The 5,275-nt window shown below is 39.6% G+C and overlaps 1 protein-coding gene across 1 annotated transcript in view; it reads right to left on the bottom strand.

The window, feature by feature from the left end:
* kcnh1a (potassium voltage-gated channel, subfamily H (eag-related), member 1a) overlaps positions 1–5,275 on the bottom strand; it is an 81,206-nt gene that overhangs the window by 46,228 nt on the left and 29,703 nt on the right. The window lies entirely within an intron of this gene.

A 5,275-nucleotide genomic window follows, 5' to 3' on the forward strand; every position in this document is an offset into this window, starting at 1 on the left:
TTTTAAACCCTTCCCACACTCTTGCAATATTCTAAACTCTAAACGCTCTAAAAGAGCACTGAATGCCATAATCTCTGCTCTCTGCCTCTGGCTGCTCTCTGCCACGCCCACTTCTCCGCTGCAGAGCGGAGATATGACACGCTGCAGGTGGAAGCTTTTTCTGCAGCTGTGGGTTGCAAACAGGTGCAGCAGGTGCTAAATAATGTATTTTAAATAAAAATGATATGTCCATCGTGCGGCTAATCCATTAATCAGCCAAATGTGTGTCATGTCCAATCTTACTTTGAAAAACTGTGCCAGAGCGAGTCTGTGAAAACTGAACCGCAAAGTAGCGAGGGACTAATGTACTGACCTTGTCCCTTTTCCTTACCAACCCTGAACTACTGCATCTGTAACTATAATCACATACATTTTGTAGGCCTGGCTCTGGCTTCTTCTCAGTCTGCTAACTTGGGGTCAACCTTAACTGAAAACATGATACTAAGTACACAGTTACAGTATCTGCTGGAATTGGTTGTAAAACCTCATATCAGCTTCAATACACCTTATAAGTATTATCTCAAATAACTGAGTTGCCATACAAATTTAGATTGATATTTTTAAATCTGCTCTAAATTACTTCATAAATTTTGAATTCAACCCTTTAAAGTATAAATGCAATGGTGTGATCATTTAAATACACCCTTTCTTTAACATATTATTATTTTATTTCACACACAGAAGGGGATAATCCAATCGAAGTTGCTCTCAGCCTAACAGTGAGAGCAAATCAGACTGCTTATCATAAGTGGACAGGCTGCAGGAGCCCCTGCCATCTTGCTTTAGGCACCAAATGAGCCAAATAAAGCAACAGGGAGCCAAACAGGGATTGGCACAAACATGAAGCAGGTGTGCCTCTCCAACATTCATGGCCTTAATTGTTTCAGGTCTTATTTATCCATGCAGATGCACATAAAAACCCTCCTGCTATTTTGTGCATCTGCATGGATGCTAATATTAGACAGAATAAACAGTGATATTTTAAGTAATTTATTATATGATAAGTATGATTTTATTCACATATAGATAAGAGCTGACCTCTCTTATTGCTACTTTAACTGTAATAAAACTGAATAAATCGATCTATTACAAATAATTTACATTAAAAAAAAAACCATCAAATGCAGGCTGAAACAATCCCGTACAACAAAAGCAGGTATAATTCCTGTGAAGGTCAGTTTTACCTTGAACAAAGACACGCTTCCAGAAGATTCTGCCAACATGTATACCACCAAGGAACACCAGATTAGACAGGATGAGCATAGCAGTCGAGAAGGCAGAGAGGAGGGCGATGCAGCGCCTTTGCATTGCTGTGGAGAGATTCCGCTCCTGGGAAATGAGTAAATAAATAAACAAAACCGAAAGAAATTGTCATTGTCAAGCCCTGAAAGTACACAGACGCAGAAACTAATGCACTACGTGGCCATAAACTAAGAGCATTACACAGTATGCCATCAGTCTTTAGTACTATATTGAGAATGAACAAATCTCTCAAAGGAGAAAGCCAAAGAAACTGTTGTTAACTCCTTGCATTAATGCTAAGCATTTACTGCACATGGCGATTAGAAGTGACCCAATAGGTTTGTCTGCTGTCTGTACTTGGTGGAGCTAATCAGCACACAACCTCTTATTAAATCCGATTACACAACTTACACTACTTATATATCTGGCTACAAGAAAGATAATGATTCCCTCACATCCTAAGTAACTGGGGATTTTTAATCTCCTTGAGCCTGGTGTTTCTGCACTGTTGGAGCTAAATGCTTTAATTTCAAACCTACAATTACGGAGCGAACACGGGATGAGGCAAAGAGAGATGACAGTCCATTTTCCAGCAGAACTCCAGCCCAGTTCATCAGAGCCCAGTATCGTAAGTAGTCATGGCCGCCATGCCAGAAGCAGATGAATCCAAAGGCGAGGCCAGTGGATAGCACTTTGCAAAGAAAGCCGTGTCGTGATCCACCCAATGGGATGTAGATGTACCTAAAACATAAAAGGTATGCAATGCCAGTCAGATAACTCAGAAAATAAGGTGAATAGGACATGTGTAGAGCAAAACACAACCAAAAATGGCCCTACGATGCACCATTGAACTCCAAAAAACACCTGATTGATTTCTTCTTATGAAATACAACATGGCTCTGACATCCACTGCAAGAATAGAAGCACTCTGGGGAATATCAGTGCTGCCAAGTCGTTAACAACAATGCAAAGCAGGGGTAATGAATATGATAATTCACGCCAAAACCTTAATACGTTTTCAGATCTATTGTTCCCTTCTTATTTTTTTCTTCAATTTCAGATGACTCTTTTGATTTTTTTTTTTTTTGGGGGGGGGGGGGGGGCGCCTTGGTTGAGGTTTGTGCAACAAACAGGACACACAGATGTGATGGTGTGATTCTTCATCAAGCATTAAAAATTTACTGCATAATTTGTGCGTGATAGCGCTGTACATGGTCTAAAAATAGCAGCTGTATACTCATGGGATAGCCCTCGCGCTGTGAATAATGTAACAGCAATCACTAACGAACGGCTTCATATACTGTGAGAACCTCGGCTGCCCCTCAGGTACTGCCAGCGCCTGAACATGTTACATCAGTGCAACACACTCAACAAACATCCCATTGTGTGTAGTGCTGCTGAGCTGCAAACTAATTATCTCAGCCTCCCTGTGGCTGATCAATGTTTGTGAAAGATGAGCCAGCATTTTCTGAGCCTTAAATAGAGTAGCCAGCTCGGCCATACTGTAGAATGAAAGTGGGCTCAAAAACAGATGGAGGGTGTCAGAGCCAAAGAAAGCTGAATAGCTGAACATGATGTGCAGCTACTAACAAACTTAATATGTTGAGATATAAAACAACTGTATACAGATAGCTTTAAAAAAAAAAGGAGCATTTTAATAAAGTATACACAAATACCTGAATAATCAGACCTAAAGTAACAACTAATTACTTTTGCGTACAATTACATACTGATAATCTTTGGTGTAGAATAAAATAAACTGATTTATTTTATCAGTGAATTCTGTTGCCCAATCATTAAAAAGGAGCAAAAGTTTCATGAAAAAGCAATTACGCTGTGGTAACTTTCTATATCTGCACTGGGCCAACATGATGTTTTATGGACGATTCTAATTTTTTCACTGGTGCCTTGATTCATTTTAATTGGGTTGGTCAAACAATTTATTCTCTGTGAAGTAGTTTTTAATTGCCCTCCTCCAAAAAGCAGACAATAATGCTTTTGCCTGTGTCTGTGTGCATTTGTCTGAAAAGTTAGCAAAATAAATCATGAACGTAATCCTTGACTGAACAACCGATTAACTTTTGGAGTTAACCACAATTCAGATGGCAAACACAGATAATTTTATAGATTTTGAGCTAAAATTTGATGAGGTAGTTGCTGTGAGTCATGCCAAAAACATACTCCAAGTGCTAACAGATCACAAGAGAGCTTGTCAAATAATTCAATAAAACTGGAAAAGTAACTTAGGAATTAGTGCTGTGTTTTTATTAACTGTGCCAATCTTGCTAATAAATAAATTACTAATAAATTGATGTATTTTTAAATTAAAATAATGTGATTAAGTATAGCAAAAATGTAGTTGCTCCTTCAAAAAGTACAAACCGGATTCCAAAAAAGTTGGGACACTAAACAAATTGTGAATAAAAACTGAATGCAATGATGTGGAGGTGCCAACATCTAATATTTTATTCAGAATAGAACACAAATCACAGATCAAAAGTTTAAACAGAGAATGTATCATTTTAAGGGAAAAATATGTTGTTTCCAAATTTCATGGCGTCAACAAATCCCAAAAAAGTTGGGACAAGTCCATTTTTACCACTGTGTGGCATCCCCCCTTCTTCTTACAACACAACAGACGTCTGGGGACAGAGGAGACCAGTTTCTCAAGTTTAGAAATAGGAATGCTCTCCCATTCATGTCTAATACAGGCCTCTAACTGTTCAATCATCTTGGGCCTTCTTTGTCGCACCTTCCTCTTTATGATGCGTTAAATGTTCTCTAGAGGTGAAAGATCTGGACTGCAGGCTGGCCATTTCAGTACCCGGATCCTTCTCCTACGTAGCCATGATGTTGTGATTGCTGCAGAATGTGGTCTGGCATTATCGTGTTGAAAAATGCAGGGTCTTCCCTGAAAGAGATGATGTCTAGATGGGAGCATATGTTGTTCTAGAACCTGAACATAGTTCTCTGCATTAATGGTGCTTTCCAGACATGCAAGCTGCCCATGCCACAAGCGCTCATGCAACCCCATATCATCAGTGATGCAGGCTTCTGAACGGAGCGTTGATAACAACTTGCGCTATCCTTGTCCTCTCTGGTCCGGATGACATGGCGTCCCAGTGTTCCATAAAGAACTTCAAATCGTGACTCATCTGACCACAGAACAGTCTTCCATTTTGCCACACTCCATTTTAAATGACCCCTGGCCCAGTGCAAACGTCTGAGCTTGTGGAGCTTGCTTAGAAATGGCTTCCTCTTTGCACTGTAGAGTTTCAGCTGGCAACGGCGGATGGCACAGTGGATTGTGTTCACTGACAATGCTTTCTGGAAGTATTCCTGAGCCCATTCTGTTATTTCCTTGACAGTGGCATTCCTGTTTGAGGAGCAGTGACGTTTAAGGGCCCGGAGATCACGAGCATCCAGTAGAGTTTTACGGCCTTGGCCCTTACGCACAGCGATTGTTCCAGATTCTCTGAATCTTTTGATGATGTTATGCACGGTTGATGATGATAACTTAAAAGTCTTTGCTATTTTACGCTGGGTAACACCATTCTGGTATTGCTGCACTATCTTTCTGCGCAACAATGGTGGAATTGTTGATCCTCTTACCATCTTGGCTTCTGAGAGACACTGACACTCTGAGAAGCTCTTTTTATACCCAATCACGATGTCAATTGACCTAATTAGTGTTAATTGGTCTTCCAGCTGTTTGTTATATGCTCAATTTCTTTTTGCCAGCCACTTATTACGTGTCCCAACTTTTTGGGGATTTGTTGACACTGTGAAATTTTGAATCAACATATTTTTCCTTTAAAATGTTACATTTACTCAGATTAAACTTTGGATCTGTCATCTATGTTATATTACAAATAAAATATTGACATTTGCCATCTCCACATCATTGCATTCAGTTTTTATTCACAATTTGTTTAGTGTCCCAACTTTTTTGGAATCCGGTTTGTATACACACACACACACACACACACACACA

Source organism: Nematolebias whitei, chromosome 1 (genome assembly GCF_014905685.2).
Source record: "Nematolebias whitei isolate Nwh7 chromosome 1, NemWhi1, whole genome shotgun sequence".
NCBI classification, from domain to species: Eukaryota; Metazoa; Chordata; class Actinopteri; order Cyprinodontiformes; family Rivulidae; genus Nematolebias; species Nematolebias whitei.